The sequence below is a fragment of the Diachasma alloeum genome, unplaced genomic scaffold, assembly GCF_001412515.2.
Source record: "Diachasma alloeum isolate Michigan unplaced genomic scaffold, Dall2.0 Dall_scaffold_00339, whole genome shotgun sequence".
NCBI lineage: Eukaryota > Metazoa > Arthropoda > Insecta > Hymenoptera > Braconidae > Diachasma > Diachasma alloeum.
This window is the reverse complement of record NW_021680478.1, coordinates 827,764-839,498: the sequence shown is the minus strand read 5'-3', so window position 1 is coordinate 839,498 and position 11,735 is coordinate 827,764.

The window sequence follows — 11,735 nt, the reverse complement described above, 5'->3', positions numbered from 1 at the left end:
TCACCACCCGCCCACATGCCCATATTTCCCTTTCTATTACCATTATCACCCTTCACTATTGCCCATTCTTCCATCTTTCAACTTTTACCCCTCCACATGCACACACTGATAATGGATTGTGGGGTGGGCAAATGTCTTTTGGCCGAGTGAATTTTGATATGGGGTAGCTCAATGATTTCGTGGATATTCAGAGGACGATGGCTTGAGGATGTGAGGATTAATCGCTCGAGATACTTGGGGAGTGAAATTTAACCTCGACGTCACGACCATTCATGGAATCCCGGGTGCTTCAGGAATGTCATGATATGAACTACCATGATGACACGTTCAACGTCTTTATTAAAACGCTCGGATGCGGCGCCCCAGAAATCATCATATTCTTCAAATTCATTTCTCCGTGCATGTGGGACACGTGGGGAACACCATTGTGAAATTTTATCTCATCGTTATGGTTTATTCATGGGGCCGCGGTGCAGATGTGAATAGCGCGTGGGCGAGAGGCACAAGCGTGTGATTAAAATGTTGAGTATTTACTCATTTTTTGTTTATCGATGTTGAATGTCAAATGTAGCGGTGTTGATTGAGTACCTAAATACGTGAGGATGAACATCATTTTGCTCATGTACGTGCATATCAAGAACTTCACAGATGGGAAAAAATTCAGGGTTTTGGCCACCTAGCGGAGGAAGGAAGAAACGAGATGAATACTGTTAGGAAAAAAGCGAAATCTCGTGGACAGTTGAGTGGTTGTTTCTGGAGAGTGACATTGAATTCGATTTTTTTATTCACGCCTTCATGATCATGGTTACATACATTATTTACTCGTATACAGTTGAAGTCTTTATCTTAGTTATTTAAGTATTCACTTTTTTTTCTTCAAATGTTCCTTCATATTTTCAAATCGCTTTTCTTGAAGAATTCGGTCACTGCCACTACGGCCCTGGGGTCCATGGTTGATAATATGCATTCAATGTGCACTGGTAAGGCAGCACACTTAGCGATTTTGCCCATTAGACCGTGAAGTTTCAGATTTCACTGAAAATTCTATAAAATTCCAAATTTTTTTGCTGTAGGAAGACGAAAATTCCCCAACTCAATTTAGTTATCAATGAAAATGTGAACATTCAGTACCAAATTAACTGGATTTTTACAGTTACCATTGATTTTTTCATGAAATTTTGCTTTCAAGAGTAGATGGAAGAGAAAAATTTCCTTCAAACGTTTGGAATTCTCTGCAGGTCTTCTTCAAGAATTGTATGCAGAAGTTTTCCGAAATGATTATTCATCAATTCCCTGACGGCACGAATCAATCAATCATTCTTGCGTAGCGTCGAAGATTCCAAAAAAATCCACAGTTCGTTTTATTCATCTTTCCCCCTGACGTTTTTCCATCTCTTATTTCCCTTAATAAAAATGGACCTCAGTAATTCAACCTGGGATTATCCCCCAGCCCCTGCCAAATCTTGAGTGCGTGGCAGTCTGGAAGAATAAACCCATCATTATCATTTTTATTTATCCGCACGTGAGGGGAATTCCGGTATCGTATTTTCGTGATTCGTTGAATGAATTATTGTCCAGATGCTTTGACAGTTGCATCTTAAAATTCAGTCTGCTACCCACCTGTAGAGCCCGATATATATGAATTCCAGAAGGGATGGGGAACAAGAAGACCGAGTCACTTGTTGATTATAGCATACTCACTGTGAGAGACTTACCGAGTAGCAACTTGTTGCTAAAGAAGCTTGAAACCCCATTCATTCCACATTGGTGGAGAGCATCCAGTTGGACTCGACTCGATCACCAGAATATGGCTGCGATTATCGTTTCGTTTCTACGTGACGGATCTTCGAGAGTTTTATTAATATTCAGCCTGACATTCGCCCCATTGTCCCACCAACAAAGGATTCCAGAAAAATTATAAACTCGAAGGGATTATTCTGAGCACCAGTTCCCGAATGACAAGCGAACTTTCTCAGACTAGGTGCCATTAGCATTATTATTAATTTATTCATCTATTGTTCCCCTGAATTACGAACGAGACATAAAGGAGACGGAAAAAAGAACTAGGAGGAAGAGATGAAGTGATGAAAAATAAAAAGATGACATGCATTAGAACTCCATTAATTCTACATTGGTGGAGAGTATTCAGGTGGACGTGACGGATCTTCGAGAGTTTTATTAACCCTTCGTTACTCGCGTGAAACTGCCCGACGTGGTTATACTCGCATCGCGGCGCCGCACCGTAATGTAAATCTGAGCGCGCCGTTGCCATAATTGATTCGGAGAGCGGACTCGGTGATCTTCCGGCAGCCACAAGTGTGGCAACACCGTGTGAAATATTTCCGTGACACGATCAATCGCGTCGCGGCACGGCGCCGTATCTTTTATTTCCAGTTAACATAGGAGTGAGTTTTCTCTAATCAGGGGCTTTGACCGTGGTCAGAAAAGGCAGAATATGCTTTTAGATGAAATCAGTGAGGCATAAAAATTTTCGCATATTTTTTAATGAGATTTTTCGGAAGTTATGTTAAAAAATAGAATTTCACCGGCGCGGTGGCGTGGGCGGGAGTAACAAAGGGTTATTAGTCAGCATAACATTCCCCCCATTGTTCCATTCGAAGGGATTATTGTGAGCAGCAGTTCCCAAAAGACAAGCGAACTTTTTCATACTAGGTGTCAGTAGTATTATTATTAATTTATTCATCTATTGTTGGTCTGGATTACAAACGAGAAATAAAGGAAAGGAGAAAAGAACAATGATGAAGACGTCAACTGATGAAAAATGCAAGACGAAATAAATTGAGGAACATTGAAGAAAGTGAAATGAGATTACAAAATCGATTCTGCATTGCGATGAGAAAATCAGACCAGAATAAAAAAAAAGAAGACGATTCAATTTGAAATTGCGAATGAATTCCGCATGAATGATGATCTCCATCAATAAATTCTCATCCCTGCAATCATCACGGTGGTTTAGCGGGCGGGGATAAAAGCAATCGAACCGGTGTGCCGCTTAGACCCCAGGAATTTCTTTATTGTGCGGCATATCGTCGGGTCCGCACCGCTTACACCACATCCTTGGTATGCCATTCAGGGTTGGAGGGAGTGGGTGTCTGTCTGTGCCAGATACACCTCTCCAAGCTACCCCTATCGCATAATTAATTGTAAAGCCCAGTCTTCCTTTTCAGGTCAGATAAACCAGAATTATCAAGGCTCTCAGTTTATCTTCTTGTCTTTCGCTGATAATCAGGGGTAAATTTGCAGCTGCAAATGAAGGAAATGTCTCCACGAACTTGTACATAACAGGATTGACTGCAATTGACTTCGCGAATTCATGACAAAATGATTTCACAAAATCATTTGATGATTTGGGTGAAATTGCATGAGTGAGTGAGTGGTCAACGTTCTCATTTCACCTCAGTCTCCACGAATGCTATCAATCATTGCCCTCAGGGCACCTCAAACTGTCCCCTTACAAACTATAAAAAGACGTGACCCTTGATAGCTAGGCCAATCCTCCTTTCTCCTGCGGAATCATTTTTTAACGAGTTGGAGTAAGCAACTCTCTCCAGAACGTGGCTTCCAACATTTCAGCCACTTCAGTAGATAACCCTGGAGGACTCGAGACAATTCTATACTGCTATAGCAACATTATTTTTGTCATTCCGGCCGTGAGGCAGCGCTTCACGGACGCTCCGCGTTCGTGAATCTCTGCCTACGGCCGTCATAACAAAAAATACTGTTCGTCATACGGCCAAAAAAAACTTTTCTAGCTCATATGATTGCAGCCCTCGCCTTCGGCTCGGGCTGCAAACTCGTATTCGCCAGAAAAGTTTCTTTCGGCCTAGTGACGAAATATACTATTTTAGCCTTGTAAAACCGGAAAATTGTCAAGTCGCGGGTTATCGATTCTCTCCATTTGAATGATTTAGGGCAGGTGTTTGTATTTCTGCTCACTGATCACACAGCTATCTACATTCACCCCCATGCAGTGAATGGCTAGTTATCAGTTGAGGCTATCTTACCAGCTGAACGCACCCCCAAAATTCTCACCTCTGCTCTCGACGTTTGCACGCTACGCTGAGAGAAAACGACAAAGTTCTCAAACAAGTCTTATTTGTGCCAAGAAAATAGTTTTTAGAAAATTATCAAAAAAGGATTTTTTCTGCCAAACATGCAGAGTGCGCCGGGATGAAAATTTTTTGTCCCAAAAATAGATTTAGTAGTTGAAAAAAAGTTGCTTTCTCTGTACACGCAAGAAATGGCATTTCTAGCACTACTCCTTCGCTATTCGATACTCCCATGCGTATTTTGCTCCCGAAAAATCTTTGTTCTATGCGAAACAAGGGATAGTAGTTTTTCGTTTCGGCTGTCTAATAATCACAGACAAGAAAAGAACCCTTAAATGACACAATAATAATTATATGACAGCAATCTTGTAACTCAGGGATAAAATAAAATTTTGAATTATCAATGATCATTTGGATTTTCACACGTATCGCGAAAATTAAGCATTACATTCAAGTGAATTTTCCAGAGATTAAAAATTCCGAAGAAAAGTTGCCTGAATTTTCACGATTTTCAGTCATTTCATTGTCGTACACTGAGAAAAAAAATTTCTAATATCTGAAACATATTTTCTTAAGGGAAGTAAATTATTTTCAATGGCTTAAATCTCAGAGTGTGTGCACTTCACGGAACTCGAATAAATTTTCATTCATCACTATCGTTCCGCGTTACGTCATGAATATTTTACATATTGCAATATTGGAAGTGCATAACGAAAAAATCATGAAAACAATAAAGACTAGAAGATTGACGATTCTTCTACGCGATTTAAGTAAGTTCATTTGCGACAAAATCATACTTGACTTGAGTATGAGTTGAGTTGAGATGCCTGAGAGAATTAAGCAATTGAAGAAAATTTACTTGTCTCAAGAAAATATGTTTCAGATATTAGAAATTTTTTTTCTCAGTGTATGAACCTGAGAAATCAAATTTCATTGAACATTCAAGAAAATTGACTGATTTATCAACAACGAGATCAATGAAAATTCCATATAAATTATTCGTTGTTAAAAATTTCAAGATTTTTTACTTGAAATTTCAAGAGTAATTCTCTAACAGTGTGTAAATTCGTTGATTAACATGCTGAAATTGTAAAATACGATTTGCCCCTTCAATTCGCCTCAGCCGTTGGGTCTAGAACAAATAAATAACAAGTAACAAGCAAATACTTTCCCTTGTCGGTAACGCAGTGCACGTGGTAACTCACCCCTATTGATTATAATGCAGAGGGGATAGACCGCGGGATGGCGTTCGTTGAATCCAAAAGGCTAGAGCTTCGTTTCCAGCTTTATCAGCCCCAGTGCACACTCCGAGCTCTCCCCGTGACAGAAATATGCTCGAGGGTGGAGTCGGCGACTAGGGGGTGACAGTTTCCTGGGCTTGCCTAAAATTCATTCCTTTTAATAATCACCGCAGTCTCAACGCTGCTTGCGCATTCCCTTGTTTACCTTTTTTTTAATAATTTTCGGGGCGAATGAAGTGGACGCAGACGGAATAGTTCACACGTGCATCGGTTTGTCTCATGTGCATTACTCAATGTCCAAGGATGCGCGGGGCTGACTGGATATTTTTACCGGCTGTCCGTCTCCACGGGGGTGAAACGTGATGGTCGTGCTGGCCCAATCGTCGTGAGTAAACGATTAATTTTCATTAATTTCGGGGGTTGGAGGCGGTGAAATGGAGGGAAATCGATAGGTCACTCGAGACACGTCGCTCATTTAGTTTTGTTTATCCTGTCTCTCTCATTGACCCGAAACATGCACCTCCGGGAGGGTGCGAAGGTGGAGGAAGGAATAACGTTTCCTCAACGGTGGATTATTCTTCCGACACTTGACGACATGAATTTTGGATTTCATACATTCTTCGCGTCTCTACACTGAGAGAAAAATATAATTCTTCTGACTATATTCCATCACCATCGAATTATAGTCAAAAAATCCTCAACAATTTTTCATGGGTTACGGTAACTACGGCCGGAGAAGTAATTACTACAATGGAATGTAGTCATTGCAACTATTTTATAGTTCTCCTCACGATAGATTTGTCGTGGTTACTTTTGAACTTTGGTTAGTTTAACTGCATTTTGATTTGCAAAAATTACGCTTGTGAAGTTACTATAATGTTATGTGCCGCATACAAAAAAAATCGTATCGTTCACCAAAATGCCTCAACTATTTTCTTGTTGTAAATAGAACTTCAGATTTTTCTCTCAGTGTAGAGCAGAGTAAATGTTTATGAAATTCAAAATTTATTTATTCAGTATCTATTGTAAATAAAGTAAAACAGATGTTTGAAGTTATTGTTTGGAGTGTAGCGAGCATTTTAAAAAAAGTGAAAATCGTGTGGAAGTGAAGTTTTTCGTGGTTATACGGGGCGAAATCGATCAGGTCCGTGATTTTCCCTAGTTGTTTCCATATTCCGTCATATGTCGCAAACTGTTCAATGGGTCCCAAGGCCCAGTGAATTTTTACTCTACCTTTTGAACCCCCGCGAAAATTTGAGACATCAAAAATAAATTAGAAAGTCTAATTGTTGAGAACGGGTCATAAAACAGCTGAAGAATTGCTTTTTTTTTAAAGGATGATATGTTTCTGTAATAAATTATAAAAGATAAGGTCTCTAAAGGTTTTTGCGTGATGAGAAACATAACAAAACATTTTAAAAATAACATTCAAAAAATCGTATGAATCTCATAAAAAATGTTGAAAAATGTAAATCATGTGTTTGAAATTAATGAATAGTAATTCACGCAATAAAATGTGAAATTTGTTCTTCAACAGAAAACCTCATGTTAATGAATAGTAATGCTTTCCATTGTACTAATTATGAATTCATGCATTCATTGGAGCCCACATTGTTTTCATACCGACTTATTGGAACACTACAGAGCGGAAATTCTCGTTTGTATAAACGACTTTTTATTAATTGAAATGCTACATTATCATTAATGAGTTTGTGAATGCTCCAATTTAAATTCCTTTCCCTTTCCGAGTGCCGAGGCACTCCTTACCCCCTCGAATTATTCACACATACCTTCTTTTTGTTTAAGCGTAGTTAAACTGAACTTATCGATATGCGATTGAAGCGGTATAACTCGGCAAGGCCATTTTTTATAGTTTCGAAATGAAGGAATGTACATGTAGTCAATCTATTTATCGATTTCTCGGTAGGAATGTTTGACGAGGGGATTTCGATTGAAATTGCATTCATTGATTTTTTTCAGTGCAGAAATCGGTTTCGGGTGAATTGAGAACGAAAATAGGGAATTTGTTTGCGTTGATAACCGAAATATTCATGAGTATTCGTCATTCAAAAAATTTAAATTGATGATTTTTATTTTAAAAAATACTACTTCAAGTAAAAATTGATGAAATTTTCTTGAAGTATTTTTATTTTGCCATTTCACATAATTTTCCATTTCGCAAAGGATTTTTAATTTTAATGAATGGAATAGAATTGATGCTTTTCTTCCTGTCTGTGGATATCTCCCGGGGAGCCCTCGAGTCATACCTCCACAGGATATGCGTAATGGTACAACCGTAATTATTTGTCGAAGGGATTTAAATTGAAATTGCATTCATTGATTTTATTAAGTGCAGAGATAAGTTTCGAATGAATTGAGAACGAAAATAGTCAAGTTATTTGCGTTGATAACCAGAATATTCATGAGTATTCGTCATTCAAAAAATATTAATTGATGATTTTCATTTTGAAAAATACTACTTCAAATAAAAAATGATGAAAATCTCTTAAAATATTCTTATTTTGTCATTTACCACCATTTTCTGCTCCACAATTTTTTTCTCATCATAATGGATGGAATAAGCCTGAGATATTCATGAATATTCGTCATTCAAAAATGATCAATTGACGATTTTAATTTTTTTTAAACTACTTCAAGTAAAAATGATGAAATCCTCTTGAAATATTCTTAGTTTGCAATTTAAGATCATTTTCTGCTCTACATTTTTTTTCATTTTAATGAATGGAATAGAATTGATGTTTTTCTTCCTTTCTTTGTATATCTCCCGCAGAGCCCTCGAGTCATACCTCCACAGGATATGCATAATCGTACAACCATAATTATTTGCCATTATTATTCATCCTCAGGATGAGTACATGTGCAAAACCGGTTTCAACCTTGGCCAAATAGATACTTTTTTTCTCTCACTGTTACCCGATGCCGGGAGAAACGAATGATCCGTTATATGTGACCGCTTCATCCGCGGTGAGAATTATCTGATGCCTAACGTTTGGGAAAAACGAAAAATAACAGGCGTGCACACTCGTTTTTACCTCACTCGATGCGAGGATACTTGGCTCGCATGTAAGATTCATGCACATTTTTCCCAGGGTGTTATCCTGTTTGTTCACCATAAAATCATGTTATCTGCATGCAACTCCATTCGACGAGTTTTTTTGTCGTTAAAATAAATTATCGGTGAGTGTAAGAAACCGCAGACTGATGTTTCGTGGTTTCTTCTTCATTTTTATTTTTTCCGTCATTCAATAATTCAATGACAATAAAAAATTAATAACAATTTTTAACGAAATATCAAGAAATGGCATCCAGTCAGGATGATCAAAAATATTTATTATGATTGAACTATTGTTTATAACATTAATCATAATTATTAACGTTTTCCCTATTGCTACTGAACCGAAGTATTGTAATCGCTCAAATTGAAGTCACTTATTTTTTGTGTTATATTGACCCATTATGACGCAAAAAGTCCGTGTCCGCACGTATATGCGTGGTAAAGTTTTTGTTGAATTATTCGCTAATGAATGGATGAAATTAAATATTTTTCTTTCCAATACAGGTATTGCTGAGCCCAATCGATCGCCCTTAATTAAAATTTAATTTACCGATTGATTTTTTTAATTTTTTAATTTTTTCGAAAATCGGTTGTCTCACAATAGCTGAAAAAAATGTTCCGAATAGATTGAATGATGGCTTAAAAAAATTGTTTGGATGTCCCTTTGACCGAGTTCGAAGATGAAAAAATTCAAATTCATTCAAGTATGTGTCAAGAAAATTCTTCTATTAACATTTTATCAAAGGACTGAGGGGAGAGAGAACTGTAAAAAAGACAATCGGTTGTGTAGAAAAAAAGGGATAATAAGAATAATGATGCTGATAAAACTCAACTAAGTGTTGAAAATCTGACAAAATTAGGTAAAAGTAAATCTTATTAAATTCAATAAAATACAATAAACAATGAATTCAGTAGCGAAGTGGTAAAACGGTATAAGTCAATTTTGACTATTGACCAGTTTTCAATGAATATCTCGGAATCTAAGGGCGATAGCCAAATTTTCGTAATGACCTTTTTTGTAGAGCCGATTGAGAGCTACAACAAATGTAATTACAAAAATTTCGCCATCCCCCTTAGATTCGGAAGTATCCCTCAAAAACTCAACTGGGAGATAAGTCGACTTAAACCGTTTTACCACTTCGCTCTTGAATTATCCACGATAGAAGGAAATTATATGCAAGACAACCATTCGGAAGTACATTGCTAATTTATTATCAAAAATAACTATACTATATCCAATACGAGAGCAATTTTCCACTTGTTATTCTGTATTTTAGAATAATTGAATCGGAGGTACTGCTGTTCCAATTAAGTTGTTCTCCGCATGCACAGTTTGCCTCTCCCCCCGCACACGTTACTGTTATTTCCCTACATGCACAACTTCGACATGTAGTGCAGCAGCATCCGTAGCAAACGTGTCGTGTATCTCCTCGCTTACGGTTTATGGGTCGTTCTCCAACATTTTGGATCATCTCCAAACGTAATCTCATACCCGTCGACTGAATTTTAATGCACATTGCTTGCGCCACTGCGACAGCAAAACGACTCCTCGAGTCCAATGTATTATTTAGGAACGCCATTCACTTATCCAAAACGTGACGTTCTATTGATTTATTCATTAATTTTTGCGGCAGAGACTTGAAGCTACCCGGACAAAATGAGGAAATATTTGAATGATTCTATCCCTTATAAGCGCATGTTAGCGCATGCATTTGGAGCATTTTGCCTATTTCATTTCTAAATAATGAACATAAGTTAATGGATTGAAATTTGTATCAAAGTGAAGGAAATATCTTCATCTCTCTTCAAACATGACGTTCTATTAATTTATTCATTAATTTTTGCGGCAGAGACCGTAAGCTACCCGGACAAAATGAGGAAATATTTGAATGATTCTATCCCTTATAAGCGCATGTTAGCGCATGGATTTGGAGCATTTTGTCTGTTTCATTTCTAAATAATGAACATAAGTTGATGGATTGAAATTTATATCAAAGTGAAGGGAATATCTTCATCTCTGTTAAAAAAAATAATTTTGTTAAGTACTTGATATTTTGGATAAATATCCTTAAATTCAGTTAAATTTCCTATTTCCCTGAAAATTCGTAATTCTTGACAACAAATTATTCTCTTCTGATTGATGTGCACGCATCGAACACCAACTCAAGTTGCTCCCCAACAATTACCTCGAATCAGCCTTGTGCCTATTATCGACGATCTGTCATTGATATATATTTGGCCGCAGGGTGAAGCCGCAGGTGCCGATCGAATAGCCTGACAAAAGGCCAAAGTGCAGGCTTATCTGTAGTATCAGAGGCGTCGAGTTGGCCCCCGCGAGCGTTTCGCACACTCTCCCACTTGTCTCAACCACCCGAAGGCACTGGGTATATCTTCACGGGGGTTGAAATCACTCCCGGCGAGAGAATACGTCAGATATCCGCATTGTTTCCTTGCATCGAGCCAACTCAGCTGACCTAGATATTGCGTGGCCTGAGGTATCATCGGATCCATTGTAATTGTTTTTTTTCGGGGCTCTCGGTGGGGCACTCCGAAGATTAAAGGGATCAGCTGAGCATCAGCTCCTCGCCGAAGAAAGACGTCTTGGTGATTTTTTCAAGGCTTTATGGTTTCATTATCGCTAATGTAGATTAAATGTTCAGCTTCATCCACTCGGGCATCTTTGCTACACTTTTGATGGAGAGTGCATTCTCGTCTAGAGAAGAATAATAAAATGACCCATTTCCTGGGGAACTAGACTTGTTTATTATGTATCGCTGCTGTGAATAAACGCACTGGAATTATGCGACGCATAGGTCATTGTGGGGTGGTCATTTTTTTGAGATTGGATGTGGTAAATGATAAGCGGTAATGAGCGTTCTTGAGTGACAGCTTTATCAGGGGATCTAATGAATTGTGAAGTTTTCTTGGATAGAAAATGCAGGTCGTAAAAGTAAAAGTGAATTGTATTTTCAACTTTGATTCATTTCCACTGAATTTTCCTTAAAGTTTTGATTTTTTGTGACGACATTCCCGGAAATATCAGGGAAATTATAGTGACTTCATTTTTAAACGATAGACGGAATATTCCCACAAGATAATCATTCTAAAAAACAATGTGAACAATGAATGAATATTAGCCACCAAATTTAAATCAACTTCTGGTGATGAAAATTTGGTACTCAAAATTAAGACTCCAAAATTAAATGTCGCAAGGGTCAAAAATAGGATCATGAGGGTTCATATTAGGGTCACAAGGGTCAAAAAAGGGTCGTGAGGGTCGAATGGAGGGTTCTGAGAGTCTGATTAAGGGTTATATGGGTCACATTAAGGGTTAAAGGGTCAGAGTAA